The sequence below is a fragment of the Pongo abelii genome, chromosome X, assembly GCF_028885655.2.
Source record: "Pongo abelii isolate AG06213 chromosome X, NHGRI_mPonAbe1-v2.0_pri, whole genome shotgun sequence".
In the NCBI taxonomy this organism is placed as follows: Eukaryota; Metazoa; Chordata; class Mammalia; order Primates; family Hominidae; genus Pongo; species Pongo abelii.
In genome coordinates, this window is record NC_072008.2 from 51,419,428 (window position 1) to 51,436,884 (window position 17,457).

Sequence of the window (17,457 nt, forward strand, 5' to 3'; positions counted from 1 at the left end):
AAATGTGTTCACCCTGCCTCAACATTTCATTTCATTTTGCTCTGATTTTCATATAACTCTCTTTCTTCACTCTTTTTTTTTTTTTTTTTTTTGAGACTCGCTCAGGCTGGAGTGCAGTGGCACAATCTCGGCTCACTGCAACCTCCGCCTCCTGGCTTCACGCCATTCTTCTGCCTCAGCCTCCCAAGTAGCTGGGACTACAGGCATCTGCCACCATGCCTGGATAAGTTTTTGCATTTTTAGTAGAGACGGGGTTTCACCATGTTAGCCAGGATGGTCTCGATCTCCTGACCTCGTGATCCACCCACCTTGGCCTCCCAAAGTGCTGGGATTACAGGCATGAGCCACCGTGCCCAGCCCTCTTTCTTCACCTTTCTTAAGTGGTTTATCGCTGACAGACTCTACAAAATTGTTCTTCACCGCTGAATTCTGACATCTATAAATGTTTGAGTGAAGTACTCAAGAAGCTGTTAGGCTGGGTTAACACATTTCCATAGGTACGGCCAGTAAGGAGGCCTTGAGTCCAAATGGATTTGGACACTTTATTATGCATTACATGGCAGGCCACATGAGCTTCATGTTTACATCAGTTACTGTGGTTCCCCAAGTCCTACCTGGTGATCTGTGTCACTGCTGAGGAATTCTGAGCTTAGGAATTTCCCAGTCTTATAAGGGCATGGCTAACATACCTGATCTAATGTTGCCATGGAAGAAGCCATTATCATTATTATTCTGGTTAGAAAACAACTCTGCCCTCTGACCAAGAGAGAGACATTAGCTATATGTCCTTGCATTGTCTCTGGGTTGGGCAGGAGACTCAAGCATTATTACACTGGAATGTAAGCAAATATGCTTCCTGACTTGGAACAGCTTTGCAAATATCCTCAAACAGAGCTGTAAATGTCATTTGTTGAGAAGATATGCAGAAACACCAGGCCCATGCCTTTGGGTGGAGAAGGGAATGCCACTTGGATCAATGAAAAAAAGGTCATTTTGAAAATTCAACATTCAATCTTAATGAAATTTCTCATTAATAATTATCAGGCAAGCAACCTAGATGCCTGGTATCACCACTTCAGTCAAGACTTTACTGCAGATTCTATCAAATTATCTAAGAAAAAAACAAAAAGAATAGATATGAATAATGAATAGAAGAGCAAAATTTTATCACCATTTTCAGAAAATTTCATCATCCACCAAGAGAAGTAAAATGTAGGAGAATCAATGGAAAAATATCAAAAGTAAAATAGAAGAGTTTATTGAGTGGGAATTACATCAAATAAATATACAAAAGTTTACAGTTTTCTACATGCAGCCTATCACAAATTAGAATACAGTAAAAAAAGAGTGCATTCTAAACAGTAATTATAAATAATAATATATCTAGAAATAAACTTAGGAAAAATGGTTCCATTGTTAAACAAAAGAAAATGAAAAACTTTAATGAAGGCCATGAAAATTCTGAACACATGAATATGTCATATTCTAATAAAACCTGCATGAGATATGAGAAAATGTTTAGGATTATAATTGAACTTAAAGGTGACCTGGATAAATACACAGCTATGTAACAGCTGTAAAACTAAGACCGGACTGAAGAAAAGCAGATAATGAACAGGGAAGTGGTTTAAGTGATAGCAAAGCTAATGCAACAGTTAAGCAGTATGGTTCTGGATTAGGAACTGATAAATTGATTAATGGAAAAGGATAGCAGGTCCAGAAATCAATCTCTGTATACATGAAAATGTCACACACACACACACACACACATGCTATAGGGGAAGGGAAAGGAAAAGAGACAGAACAAGTCTGACTGCATTCTGGAGAAGCAGCAGAACTCATTCCTGCAGAAAACTTTCTTACCTAGAACAAATGAGGCTCTATAGAGCTCCGTCACCACCAGCCCTGTTGTCAGTCCTGGAAGATCCCAGGAAGGGGAGGCCAACTGACTCTGGCAGTGCATCCTCACTCCTCCTCAGGAGACTGGGAGGTAAGGGTGTTGGTTTTAGGAGCAGAAGCCTCAGATCAGCAATGGATCCCAGGCCCTGATTGCAGCCAAGGGGTTGACCCTGGCATGAGGACCCATGTTGCACTAAAGCCAGATAGAGTGGGCCCTGGAGTCTGGCTGGCCCCTGCTGTCATCCCCTGGAGACCCCAGGCAGGATGAGATTCCTCAACTTCCCCATCAGTGGTCTTCTGGAGGGATCCATGGTCTGAGGGGTCAGGCCTCAGATTAGCAGAAAAGAAAAAGTCTATTCCATTCCAGGAGTCACGGTGAGGACCCCGAGTGAGTATTCAGGGGATCAGTCACTCTGGAGCAGAGAGGATGCCAGAGTCCCGCCCCTGCTGTCGGCTCTGGAAGGCCCAGGCAGGGCTAACAGGATGAAATGTTTCCTTGCTTCCCTGCAGGTGTCTCAGGATGGTGAGGCCTTGGGTAAGTGGTGGTGGAGGACTCAGTTCAGCAGGCAGAAGCGAGGCCACCCATTCCCTGCCAGGTATCAAGGCACAGACCCTGGAGGAAGATGAAAGGCACAACCCACCCCAGAACAGAGGGGGGTCCCACAAAATCTGACTTCTGTGGTCAGCCATGCAAGGCCCCCAGTAGGGCTATCTCACTGAGGCCTCCACTGGCTTTCTCCTAAAGAGGCTCTCTGTGTGGCTCAGACTGGATCTAAGGGGTTGGCCTCAAGTGAGCAGAAAGAGGAGACCCAGGTCCTGCTAGGAATCTAGCTGAGGAGTCTGAGGGAGGATGGAGGAGACCAAGCAAACCAGAAGGTGCAAAGACCCTCACCTGTGCTATCTGCTCTCAGAGGCCCAGGGTAGAGGTTACTGGAAGACAGGCATGATCACTGCCTCCTCTGTGTTTTCTCTGAGGTGGGGCCTGACAGCAAAGGCATCAGGTCAACAGAGGAAGGAATCTCAGATCCTACCAGGAGTCACGGTGGAGACCTGCAAAGTTCAGCAGCCCCCAAGACCACCCTAACATCTGACACCAACTGCAAATTCGGGTGTCCCCAAGCCCCACCTCAGGTTTGATAATGTGCTAGAAGGACTCACAGAACTCACTGAAAGCTGGCATACTCATGGTTATGGATTATTACAGTGAAAGGATACAGATTAAAATCAGCCAGGAGAAGAGGCACACAGGGCAGAGCCCAGGGAGTTCCAGGCACGGAGCTTCCAGCGTTCCTCTCTGCGTTGAGTCCCAGACAGCACTAACTTCTAGGTATGACAGTACACATGGAGTACTGCTAACTCCAGAAGCTCACCTGAGCCTTTATGCCCATTGTTTTTACTGAGACTGAGTCAGGTCGACGTGGTTCACCACCCACATGACTAACTTCGAGCATTAGCACCTCTGGAGGCCAAGCGAATACCATGTAACCCAAGGCTGCCATCATAAGTCATTTTCAGCACAGCCTATCCAGTACGGCCCAAGGTTTCCAGATAAATATGGACACGATGATCAGGCAAGACATCCCAAGGGCTTAGAGACTGCCTCCCAGGAGCCACAGCCAGACCTCTCTCTGGGCAAGGATTTTTCTCTAGGCATTTCCTTGGACAATGTAATCTTTTACCACAAGGTACAATAGAAGAACTAAGGGGGCCTCCCATGCCTGACCAAAGGGTTCTCTGCACAACTCCAGCCCTGCCCTCAGTCTCAGAGGCCCTGGGCAGGGCTGTTTAGCTGAGAACCCTGTCACTTCTTCTTCTAGACTCTCATAGAGTTGAGGGCTTGATTTGAAGGGATTGATCCTAGGTCAGCAGATTGGATGGAGCTAAGGCCCTCCCTTAAGTTGAGGTAAGAACCCTTATTGAGAATTGAGGAGACCACCACCTCAGATTAGAAGAGAACCAGCACAGTCTGGCCCCTGCTGTTCACTCTGGGAGTCCCCCACCCTCACTCTCTTCTCAGAGATAATAGGAAGTGAGAGCCTTAGTCTGAGGGGACAGTCCTCAGGTTGGCAGATGGCAGGGAGTACAGGCCCTGCCTGGAGTCAAAGTGAAGACCCTGAGCGAGAATGGAGGGGACCACTCACCCCATCACATGGTGGACCCCACAGAGTCCCATCCCTGCTGTAATCCTTGAGCCTCAGCAGCTCCTGGGAATGGCTTCATTGAGCCTGAGGCATCCCTCCACCTCCTTCTTGGGGTCTCTGGTCTCAGGGTATAGGCCAACAATGTATGCAGGGCATTTCTCACTGTGAGCACTTTCAGCGCCCAGGAATAGAGCTCAGGTGTTTCATGGATCCTGCCAAGTACAGTCTCAGTGTCCAGGAGCATGAGGGATTTAGGTAGCCACGACTCATGAGACTGAGGTGCACCCCGGAAGGATAAATCCACCCCAGTCCTCCTGGATATTCCCACCCCTCCACAGGAAGTAGGGAGAGATGGTTTTAAATTCTCTCCTAATTCTACTGCTGGTATTTGGGAGTTTGTGGTTGAAGGATAAACTTGAGCTTTCTCTGTTGAGGGTGGAGAGTGTGGGGGTTTGACGGGGACAGCCTCAGATTGAGCAAGACAGGCCCTTCCAACTGCCAAGGTGATGACCCCTGAATACAGGCTGAATGTGCCACCATCTGATGCTCCTCTCTCAAGGCTGGGAAGCCCAGAGAATGACTGCTTGCTACTGAGGAGCTAGTTCACTCTATCCTCTAGGGTCTCAGGGAATAGATTGAACAGAAGGACCAAAGCATGGGTCAGTATTCTAAAGCACAAATGGCAGAGATAGCCTTCCTTCAATCCATGGGATAGATTGCTTGCTGAGGCCCCTCACGTGTCCCTCACTCCATCCTCTTCCTTCCTCCCTGCTCCTCCTCTGGGGCCCCATGTCCTGCCCTCCTGCCCACATTCTTATCAAGGCCCCTGAGCAGAGTCAAGCTTGGGCTCAGAAGAGTTGAAGCAGAGCCCACAAGAAACACTGCCAGGCCGGAGGTGAGAACCAGGCTCTTGAGGCTGAGGAGGAGGCCTTCTCCCCACTCTCCTGTTATCAGATCACAGGCTGCTAAGGGGAAACCTGCTGGTGGGACACTCAATGCTCCTCCATGTCCTTGGAATCCCCGTTTCACCTCCACTGCCGCCTTACCTCCCTCAGGGAACAGCTCAGGTGAGGGAGCAAGCAGCCACGAGGAAAAGCAAGGGCCCCACCCCTTTCTGAGTTCAGGCCCAGGGACCTCTTGAGCAGTAATGTGGCTGAGTTGGAGGTGTTCCTGCTGCTCGAGAACCAGAAGAAGAAGCCCACACAAAAGGCAGAAATGCTGAAGCATATTATCCAGCAGCAAATGGATCACTTCCCTCAGGTCCTCAGCAAAGCCTCTGAGAGCATAGAGTACTCTTTGGCCTTGAGTCGAATGAGGCGAACACAGATGCCAGGAAGCAATGTGACATCCTCATCAACAAAGTGGAACTTTCCTCTGCTGAGGGACAGAGTGAGTAAAGACTGGGGCTTTCTCCAAGCTGTTATTCTAGACCTAGTTTCCAAGGAGGGCAACTTTGCTCCTGAAGAGGACATCTGGAATATGCTGAGAGAGTTGAAGATGCTGAGGGGAAGCACATCATTTTTGAAAGGCCCAGAAAGCTTTACGTTGAAGATGTTTTGCAGCAACAATATCTGAATTTGAGGGCAGATGCCCAACAGGGATCCTATATGCTACAAATTCCTGTGGGGCCCTCATGACCACACTGAACCCAAAACCGTGTACATTTTGGGGTTTGCGGACAAAATTATTCACGTTGACTTCTGGTCCTACAGTTCAGTGTGCAAAGAGGTCCTGAGAGAAAATCAGAACAAAGTCCAAGCCAGGATTTCAGGGAATAGGGGTACTAATGCCATGGAGTGTGCAGGGGTCAGGGCCATTGCTAGTGGTACAACTGGTGCCAGTGCTATGGCCAGCAGGAAATATAAGTCAGGCTGAGGCAGGTAATTCACTCTGTGTTTAAAGTAGGCACTCAAATATGCTGTAGTGAGGAGTAGTGAATTGCTGCATGTGTGAGGGGAACACAAATGGTGTTCCATCGCTGTTCTCTATGGACTGAATTGTGTCCCCGCAGCATTTATATGTTGAAGCCCTAACCCCCAATGTGACTTGGAGGTAGAGCCCAGAAGAAGGTAATTAAGGTTAAATGAGGTTGTAAGGGTGGAGCCTTAATTCAATAGGATTATTGCCCTTCTAAAAGGGTAGTAAAGTGTCCGGCTGACAAGAGGCCGAGTGGCAATGCCTTCTGGAGTGGGGATCATGTATTCTAGAGGAAAGAGTTTTAGGGACCCTGAATAGGGTTGGGCAAGGAAGGTCTACAGATATCTAAATATAGGAATACATGGAATTCCTTTCACGTGACATAAAATGTCTGCTATACATAGGATTCTACACTTCTATCATTAACAGAATTTTGAGGTATGCAAAAGGACTGGGTATATTAGATTTAAATAAGCAAAGCAAAGGTATGTGTCCTGCTTTCATAAGCTCATAACAACTCTGAAAACTTCTAAAGCAATGAGTGTAATGAGCACTATGTGGGGAGTGTAAGCTTTCATCTGGATATAGGCCTGGTCTGGAGTCTCAGGGGAAGCAGTTTCCTGCAGCCGTGAGCTTCTTCTCATCCTGGTGCTGGGGCTCCAGCCATCTTGCATTTGGTATCAGGTATTGGGGCTGAATTCCAGACGTCTGCAGGTACATTTTGTAGGTGGGATATGTGGATCCAGCAGTCAATGACCTGTAACTTAGCAACACATAGTTGAGTCAGGAGTACCAGGAACGGACCTTTGCTGCGGGGCTTGAGGAAGTTTTTTAGCTGGCGTCTTTTCTAGTAAATGAAGTCTCCTAGCTAGAGGTCATGATATCAGAGTTCATCTTTTGATGTACGACCACAGAAGGATTCCACAACCAGTTTATGGTGAGTTGTTAGAGCCTGAATGAGTCCTTGGCAGTAGGTCAGGAGGTCTCCTTGTAACTGAGTAGGGTAAAACATTCCCTCAGTTAAATGCATGGGATGGCCTGTGACAATCTCAAAATGGGAGAGGTGGTGTTTTCCAGAGGGGGTAGACAGCAGGATCAATAGAGCTAGAGGGAGAGCCCTAGGCCACGGCAGATTAAGAGTGTTTGTAATCTCAGGCAATGGGCTATTATTCCATTGATTCATTCTACAAGCCCAGAAGACTGTGGGCGGTAGGTGGATGGAAGTGTTACAGAATAGGCCAGACATCACAAACTCATTCTAATGCTTGGCTAGTAAACTATGTTCCTCAATCACTGTGGAGTTCAGTAGGAACTTCCCAAGTGGGGATAATTCTTTCAAAAAGAATTTTGGCTAATATGGCCATGATTTGTTTGTAAGCAAAGGCCTCTACCCAATGGGAATACATATCTATCATCTCAAATACATACTTGCACCCAAGTGAGGAGAGGTACTTGGATAAAATCAAGTTACCAGCTTGCAAAAGGGCCATTTGGCAAGGGGAATTCTTTGGGGGCAGCCTTTGAGGGCTTCCCAGCATTATACAAAGAACAGATTTTGCAACATTTATAGATTTGAGAAGCAACCACTGGGAGAAGACCCCAATTGCACTGTTTTCCCCACTGGATTATTTTGTAAAGGCTCCAATGGGTGAGGTTATGTTTAAAGGTATGAGTGGCCCTTTGTAAATTTTCTGGAAGGACAGGATGAATGTTAAGCCTCTTCCATAACTGAGATTATGATTTGTAGGTATAACCCTGTTTCGCCCATTTTTCCTTTTTTTTTTTTTTTTGCCATCTGCAGACATCTTTTGAGACCTTGAGAGTCTGGAGAAAAGTTTTTTGGAAGGTACAATGGGTAAGGGTAGGGTTTGAATGGAAACAGGGAAGACAGGAGAAGTGGTACCGTTTAGGGCTGCAGTCTTGGCTGTAACATCAACTAAGTGGTTGCCTCTACTATCTTTGGTATTCTCAGAGGAGCGAGCTTGGATTTCAATAAACAGGGCTCTAAGAGCCGGAATGGTATGGAGAAGTGTCAAAACATGATCCTTATTTTTGATAGGCTATCTGGAAGAGGTCATAAATTCTCTCTCTTTCCAGAGCATATCTGCTGTCTGTGTAAATGTCTGCAGTTTTATCTCTGGCTAACAAGCACATGTTATTCTGCCTGTTGGGTGGACCAGGTATTAGTCACAGGCCCCCATTTTCTGGTTTCTGTCAAGGAAACAACTGCATATCCAGCCTGTCAAGAGCCAATGGGGCCTCTGCAAAATCAGTGTATCAGACAAAGTCAGGATTGAGTAAAGGGGTTTCCTTTAAATCTATATGAGAGAAATAAGGGTATCTTTAAGGGCTTCTGTGAAGGTAAAAGAGTGGCACAGTTAAGCAGGTTGCTGTGGATGATAGGTTGGGGCAGGAACAGAAACTTACATCTAGGAGGTCAATCAACTGGCAGGAGTTGGATGTGGTAAGAGGTGAAGAGGGCTTTGACTGAGTGAGGAATGTAAACAGAGAAGAGATCCTATCAGGCCCCCATGGGCCTGAGTTACAAATCCCAGAGTGCTACCTTCTCATTCATGAATGAGAAAGGAAACAGAAAGGTCATAATTAGGGTGTCCCAACATGAGAGACAAGGACAGCTGATGCTTGATATTCTTAAAGGCTTTTTGGCCATCAGTAGTAAAAGTGAGGGAGTCTGAGAAGAAGCCTCAGGCAGAGTATATCAAGGTTGTGTCATCAAAGAGAAATTAGGGATCCAAGCTCTATGGCAGACCACAAGTCCCCAGAAACCCCTAAGTTATCTTTTAGTATAGGGCAAGGGAAAAGAAAATATGCCTTGAAAGCAGGTGAAGTTAGTGTTTACTCTTGATGCCCAAGGAGCTTGATGGAGTCCCAGCAAAAATATAATTTGTCTTAGAGCCTTCTGTGCCTTAAGGGCTAGCTGGTGAAGTAAGAGGCGAGTGTCAGTGTGGCAAGCCTTTTGAGAGAGGGAGCATAAAAGCAAGTCATCAATGTATTGTAATGGAGTCAAATTATCTGGGAAGGTTATTTCTTTTAGGTCAGCCTGCAGAATCTGGGAAAGGTGGGAAGGGCTTTTGGTGTATCCTTGGGAAAGCACCATCCATGTAAATTGTTAGCCTTTCCAAGCAAAGACAAAAAGAAACTGACTTTTGGGGCCGACGGGGACTGAAGAAGGTGCTGCAGAGATCATTAGTGGAGAAACAGTGAGTGTCAGGAAGAATCGTGGGTAAGAGTGGTTGTGGATTAAGCACAACAGGGTATCAGGGACAGACAATGTTGTGGATAGCTCTAAGATCCTGGATGCATCTCCATTCGTTCACATTAGGCTTACAGACTGGCAGAACAGATGTGTTACAAGGAGTGGTGTAGAGGACTATAAGTCCGTGGAAAATGAAACTGCTGACTATAGATTCTATGTCAGCCTGAGTTTCAGAATTGAGAGGACATTGTTTTAAATTTGGAAGAGGACTGTTAGTGTCTATCTGTATAGAAATAAGTGATGCTCAATGGAACAGGCCAACAACTGTATCCACTTTCACCTAAAGGGTTTCAGGCAGTTGTTTTAGAACTGGGTGTTCAGTGACAACTGCATAGCTAGAACCTAGCAGGGAGAAGATATGAGTGACACTGGAGGCTGAAACCTTGGCTGGGGAGACTTCTAAGATGATATCTCCCTTCTGGGTGAAAGAAATGTGGGCTTGGTATCTTTGAGAACGTCTCTCACTATCAGGTGGATTGGGGCAGAGAGGACAACAGCAAACTGTGTTGGCCGGCAAGGGGCCCTAATTGATAAGAAACTGACTCAGACTTAAAGACGGTCATAGTTTGGTTAGTGACCCTCACTATTTCAATTGTTTGATTACTCTAAAGAGGGGGGTCTGAAAAGGAGTTGAGGGTAAGCACCAAGAGCAGAGCTCCAGTGTTGACTAGAGCTTGGATCAATTTGCTGTTGATTTTAAGACCAACTTCTCCTACTTAGTTAGGAAAGGAAAAAATCCCCCTAATTTCCCCCAGAGAGTCCTCAGTTTTACCCAACAAAAACTTCTTACAAGTTCTTGTGAGTAGGAGGGGTTCCTTGCCTTACTTGGGTATTTCTGAAGCCATTGTTTGTATTTTTCCCAATCTCATTTTATATAGTCAGGACCCTTACAGGAAAAGCAAATCATGCCCTTTAAAGTAGACAAGGCTACTGCTTTCTGTCTATTTTGTGGGACTTGCTGATGTGAGGCTTTGAGTTGTTGAATATGTAAGGCCACAAGTTTAGTAGTCTTTTCCTCATTCTGCTTTAGCCTCTTTTTCTTTTTGCGTGGTTTTTAAGAGGCATTCAGCCAGGGAAGCTATTTCCTGGAGTCTCTTAGAAGCTTAGTAGGGATTATATTGTTTAGCTAAAGCACTAGGGGCTTCAGTGAGACCTGAAAGGAAAAGTGAATTTAAAAAATTTACTGTATCATCAGTTAGATCTTTGACACCAGAGTTTTGTTGGCAAGTTTTTAAAAATCAGTCATAATAGTCACAAACAGGTTTTCTTTCTGAACGCATCACAGAATAGCCTTCTAGTTACTTTTTTTCTGGAAGGAGCATTGGAATGGATTTAATTAATTTAGCAGGAATTTTTCCCACTGTCTTGAAGGCCCTTTCACCAGTAAGATGAAAATCTTCTTGGGGCCTATCTCAGTTACATAATCCAATCTTCAGACCCACTTCACTCGCTGCCTGGACTGAGAGACAAATGTCTCTTTTTATTCAGATCCAGTTTTCTTTTTCTGAAACTGTTCTTCAGATCATCCCTTCATTTCACAACCTTGGCAGATCTAAAGAGCAGAGGTGACTCCAAGCTGGGCCTTCCCACTGTCTTCTCCTGAGCAGATGCAGCCCCATCATTCACCACAGGAACACCCCGGGCTGATACTGTGCTCTCCTCAGTGTAGTCCACCAGGAACAGCACAGACCCATCCACCCACCTCTGGTGATTTCAACCTGATAGTGGTTAAATACTCCTTTACAAACACAAATTCTGTCATGTCACTCTTCTGACTTAACTTTGCCAATGGTTTCCCACTGGCCTTAGAACAAGGACCACAGTGCTGACCATAGCCCCCTGACACTGAGTGTTCCTGCTGGCTGCCCTCTCCCTTCCGGTCCACCCCAGTTGCCTGCCATCTAGTCTGCTCTCTTGGGGACACAGCAGACTCTAGGGTATCTGGGGGATTGCATACACATTCTCTCAACCCATTCACCCAAAGCCCACTCTTACCACATTTTCTAAGACTTTGTGCAGCTAAATCCTTAAAGGATCATGAAATTTCATATTATGAAAATTTCATAATGTCATTATTCAAAAGACAAAAAAAAGTTACTTGGCAAATCATCTGTGAGAATAACCCTCAATTTATAAAGCAAGAAAATAGTAGCTGAATACCGAGTCCATATTTGGGATAATTAGTAGAGAAATTCTGAGTGAAAGCCAAATTGAAAGAAAGTTGATCGTTAAAATTTCATAAGAATTGAATGGAGAGTATATTACCTTGTTGTATTCTTACCCGTGTGTGTGTGTGTGTGTGTGTGTGTGTGTATGTTTATGTGTATATATATATATAGACCCGTTGCAAGATATTTTAGATTTAGACACTGATGTGTACATGATCAGTCAATACAGTTAACTGATAAAATGTCACAGTCCACATCCTGACAATCTATATAAATATTTAAAACAACTTTGTTTATACAATTAACAATTAGTACAGGAAACAGATAATTGTTCAGATGACTTATTAATATTTATGGATATTGAAATGCAGTAAAAAGGTGTGATTATTATATCAAAGCTTTGTTATAGGACTTAGGGCAAGTACACATCCAACACTAAAATTGCAACGCATCTCAATGAACCAAATGGCTGCCTGTGTCGCCCCCTGATGGATGGCAAATTCTTGGCCCCATGAACCTTCACTGAAAAACATTAGTTCAGCAGGAAAGTTCCCATATTTCAGAATATCATAAGGAAGGAAAAAAATTTTGCCCCAAAATATATTTCTTTTTTTTTTTTTTTTTTTTTTGAGACAGAGTCTTGCTCTGTCACCCAGGCTGAAGTGCAGTGGCGCGATCTCAGCTCACTGCAACCTCCTCCTCCCAGGTTCAAGCAATTATCCTGCCTCAGCCTCCTGAGTAGCTGGGACTACAGGCACGTGCCACCATACTTGGCTAATTTTTTGCATTTTTAGTAGAGATGGGGTTTCACTGTGTTAGCCAGGATGGTCTCGATCTCCTGACCTCATGATTCACCTGCCTCGGCCTCCCAAAGTGCTGAGATTACAGGTGTGAGCCACCGCGCCCAGCCCCCAAAATATATTTCTTTGATATAATTGGAGATTATATAAAGACAGCCAGCAAGAAGAAGTAGCCCTGCAAAGCTGTCTTTTGTGGGGGAAACTTGCATGTGTAGAAAATTTGCATGAACTCAGCCAAGCCTTCCCTTGTCTGGACCTAGGAGAGAGGAACTAAGATTCTGATGCCTTAATGATTGGAAAGCAACATTTACCATCTATTTACTCTGAGGGCTGCTACCTACCTGTGAGAGTTCTTCTACATAACAAGACCACCCTTGCTAGCCAGCCTCCTCTTCTCTCCCTCCCATAACCTGTCTTGCCACTATAACCTGTTTTACCACTATCACCTGCTTGTGGCCATTCCCTAAGCCAACGTTTTTGCTGTAACCTCAGGATGGTATATAAGCTTCCTCAGGTCATTGGGTGGTTGGGTCATCATGCTGTGATGTTCCCTGTGTACACATCAGTAAAGTTTCTATGCCGTTGCTGCAATTAATCTGTCATTTGTGAGTTGATTTTTTAGCGAACCTTCCGAGGGCAGAGGGGACACTTTCCCTTGGTTCCTACAGTTTGACGCTGTGAGCAGGCTCTGCTCTCCTGACCCACAGCCAAGTGAATCCAGGTCCTGATGAGCCATCAAAAGGGTAAGGATTTCTTACCAGTCAGGCTCCAGGCCTCTGTCTTTCTGTGGAATCTGGTCAAGTGGATGGTAAATATTGTTATTTGTTTCTTTTTCTTCTCCAAAGTCTTGATTAATGGGAGGAAAGGATTTGTTTAACTCGTCTTGTTCTAGTGACTCTGGTGTACTTTTTGGTACTTTGTGGTTTGAATATTAATAGTGTTTGGTCCCTTTTCTACCAGAAATAGTCTTTTCCTTTGTCTTTGTCTTTGTCTTTGGGTGTCCTTCTGTCATGAAGAGGGGTATCATTTTAGGTTCTCTCTCATCTTGTTTGATGTCCTTGAAAGCTTGACTTGTGACCAAGTGGAAGGACTCTCTTGGTCTGTGCCATCCAGGCAGCATAATTTTCGAGTCCCATTGGGTGGCTAGTCTCAAAAAGGCTGCAAAACCAAGACATTTTGTTTCGAATATGTCAAGCTCTCAGCTCTCAGGAGAGTTTGTCTTAAAAAGTTCCATTCCTAAGACTTGGAACCAACCCAAATGTCCAACAATAATAGACTGGATTAAGAAAAATGTGGCACATATACACCATGGAATACTATGCAGCCATAAAAAATGATGTCCCTTTGTAGGGACATGGATGAAATTGGAAATCATCATTCTCAGTAAACTATCACAAGGACAAAAAACCAAACACCACATGTTCTCACTCATAGGTGCGAATTGAACAATGAGAACACATGGACACAGGAAGGGGAACATCACACTCTGGGGACTGTTGTGGGGTGGGGGGAGGGGGGAGGGATAGCATTAGGAGATATACCTGATGCTAAATGACGAGTTAATGGGTGCAGCACACCAGCATGGCACATGTATACATATGTAACTAACCTGCACATTGTGCACATGTACCCTAAAACTTAAAGTATAATAATAATAAAATAAAATAAATAAAAAAATAAAAATAGTTAAAAAAAAAAAAGTTCCATTCCTACACTTTTGTCATCCTAACCCTTGTTGCCTAGTTAGTGCTGGGAAAGCCCAATCCCAGGCAGGCCTATGCAGTGTCACAGATTAAAAGGTCTGTGAGTGGCACCCTCTCCCACAAATTTTGGGTTGCCAAAGGCAAACACCACCCTTGACAATCTGTGGTAACAAGAGTCCTCTGCTATCTCCTTGATCTCTTTGGCTATTAAGTACATACATGTGTACATGTGAACATTATATGTTGTCTACATATATGTATATGGTCATACATATATTTGCATATTATCTACACGTGGTACCACATTAACTTGAATGGGTACTCATACAATTAAACCTATTCCAGGGAGAATTTTTTGGGGAGGGTGTCTTTGGGTTTGCTTCTCTCCAGGGAACATCTTTTTTAAAACCTGGAATATTGCATGCTGGGCTTTCCATGAAGAAGCTATTGGATTGAGTCACTATTGGAATGAGTACAGCACTGGAAATTCAATGGCCAGAAGGTGAATCTTTTAAATTAGATTCCTGAAATATTTTTTTGATGCAGCAATCCCATTACTGGGTATATACCCAAAGGATTATAAATCATTCTACCTTAAAGACCCATGCACATGTATGTTTATTGCAACACTATTTACAATAGCAAAGGCTTGGAACCAACCCAAATGCCCATCAATGATAGACTGGATAAAGAAAATGTGGCACATATACACCATGGAATACTATGCAGCCATAAAAAAGGATGAGTTCATGTCCTTTGCAGGGACATGGATGAAGCTGGAAACCATCATTTTCAGCAAACTAACACAGAAACAGAAAACCAAACACTGCATATTCTCCCTCATAAGTGGGAGTTGAACAATAAGAACACATGGACACAGGGAGGGGAACATCACAAAACAGGGCCAGTCAGGGGGTGGGGGGCAAGGGGAGGGATAGCATTAGGAGAAATGCCTATGAAGATGACAGTTTGATAGGTTCAGCAAACCACCATGGCACATGTATACCTATGTAACGAACCTGCACGTTCTGCACACGTATCCTAGAACTTAAAGTATAATAAAATAAATAAATAAATAAAAAGACTTTTGAGATTTCTCATTCTTAACAGTTGATGGGAAGATAAAATTCAAAGAAAGACATGCAATAGTGTCATGGCCAGCCCTAGAAATTATCTTGACACAATTAAGAGCAAAAATCTAACCTAAACAAATTTAAAATCTTTGTGAGCTCAAACTGCCTGCTTTGGATTCCCTGCAGGATTAATAATGAACGCTGCTCAACCTTGTTGCACAGTAGTTCCAATTCCACACTTTCACAGCCTTCGCTTGGGTTTGATTTCTGCTCCGGAAACCAGTCCCTATTCATTTTATATTTGTGTGATTTTTAATTTTGCGGGTACCCACTTACATGTTTGGAGATGCCTTGTGAATCCTTGGTTAAGTCACAGCTTTGGTTAAGGCTTATTGCTTTCACTTGGGAAGGTATCTCTAGAAAAAAAAAAAACAGAAATGTCAGCTGTTTATCCCAGCTAAAATCTTTTAACAAGAGATTTAAAAAGTTTTTTTAAGAGCTCTATAGTCAAAAGCTGACATAATTCAAACCGATATTTACGTTATGTATGTATACATATATATATATATTGTTTAAGGCTTCTATTCTCTCTGTAAAACCTTCTCGGTCAACTGAATTCCTGTCTTTTTAAACCTCTGCTAACCATATTTGCTCCCTCTGTCTACTTCTCCATTTATTCTGTGTGTCCCTCCTTCCCCTTGCAACTTTCAATGCCACAGGAGGGGACCTAAAAACAATTCTAACTGCCTGGGATCCTTTAAGTAAAACAGAAAAGGCAACACGAGTTTCTCTTTTGGGGAGGAAACTTTGATTTTCCTCATGGAACCCCAAGAGTTGTAAGTGGACAGATTCAAGTCTGAGGCTCTACTACTCTCTTTTGCACTAAACTCCTTGATCTCTTTGGCTATTAGGTACATACACGTGTACATGTGAATGTTATATGTTGTGTCTACATATATGTATATGGTCATATGTATATTTACATATTATTTACACGTGGTACCACATTAACTTGAATGAGTACTCATAAATTAAATAAATAAGACCAAATATTTTTTCAAGTTTATGTGACTTGAATAAATATTTTGGTAAATAAAACTATATTGTTATTGTTGGTTTAATAAAAATAACTGTCTTCTGAGCTAACAACAAAATATACATGTACTTAATGGTAAGGTTCTTGCTTTTATAATACTTGCCTAATGTATAGTAATATAAAAAACAGTTAATAAAAAATTTAACTTGTGATGATGACTAGGTTTTTCTAATGTCTCCTAAAATTGCCTAAACATAATTGTTAAAATTAAATGAATAAAATAGATGTAAATGAGATAAAAGTTTATAAATGAACTTTCCACAAGAATGTTTTATGATATGTTTACTTAGGTTTCTCAATGCTTTTTGGTAATCACACACTTAGAGTTTTCCTAAACTAAATTAAATGGTGGGTTAGGGTTCAGATGCCATGGAGACTGTGGAACAAACTGTCTCACCTTCATCAGAGACTAGTCCAGCAAGAAAGTTCTCATAGTTCATAATATCATATTGAAGGAAACAAAAATGTTTTACCACAAACATAGGCCAGATCTAGGCAAGATTAACTGAGAGTCTGACTCTTCCCTTCACCCCTGATTAACTGAGAGTCTGACTCTTCCCTTCACCCCTGCAATATCAGGCCAGATATTTTCTTTTCTCATCCGAGAAAACCTCCAAAGTAGCATTGTTAAAATGGCTGTTCCTGAGGTAGGAGTGGAACTACAGAAAACAGGAATATCGGCACAACATGAAACTTTGTGAATATCATAAAAAATAAAATATGGAACACTTGGTAAATAAAACTTTATGTATTAAATATGCTAATTAATATCCAAACATATGTAAATGTTAATTGAAATGCTGACCATACATTGGAACTTGAAATCAAGAGGGCCTAATAATATACTATGAAAATGATGAGAACTGATATGGTTTAGCTATTTGTCCCCTCCAAATCTCACGTTGAAACGTGATCCCCAATGTTGGAGGTGGCCCCTGGCAGGAGGGTTTGGGTCATGGGGGAGGATCCCTCCTGAATGGCTTGGTGCCCTCTGCATGGTAATGAGTTCACGAGAGATCTAGTTGTTAAAAAGAGTCTGAGATCTTCCCCAACTCTCTTGCTGTCTTTCTCCTCATGTGACACGCTGGCTCCCCTTGCCTTCCACAATGAGTAAAAGCTTCCGTAGGCCTCACCAGACAGAGATGCTGGCGCTATGCTTTTTGTGTAATCTGCAAAACCATGAGCTAAAAGAGCCTTTTTCCTTGATAAATTACCCAGTCCCAGGTATTCTTTTACAGCAACACAAAATGGACAAACACAAAACTCAGCAATATTTTAGTTTGGAACCCAGCTAACTCCTGCAGTCACCCTATGATTCTGGGTCACAGACTTGGGTCATGGTCTCTCTTAGCATTACATTCTTTGTCTTTAACACCAGCATAG

General features: G+C 43.4%; 1 long non-coding RNA gene across 5 annotated transcripts in view; it reads right to left on the minus strand.

The window, feature by feature from the left end:
- The window catches only part of LOC129052930 (uncharacterized), a 309,079-nt gene that overhangs the window by 69,943 nt on the left and 221,679 nt on the right, over positions 1–17,457 (minus strand). For 4 of the 5 annotated variants that reach the window (XR_010139033.1, XR_010139032.1, XR_010139031.1 and 1 more), the window contains one exon: positions 15,315–15,394. The exons of the other annotated variant lie outside the window; for it this stretch is intronic. This is a non-coding gene — a long non-coding RNA (uncharacterized LOC129052930). The remainder of the gene's footprint in view (positions 1–15,314; positions 15,395–17,457) is intronic. 5 annotated transcript variants of the gene reach the window in all.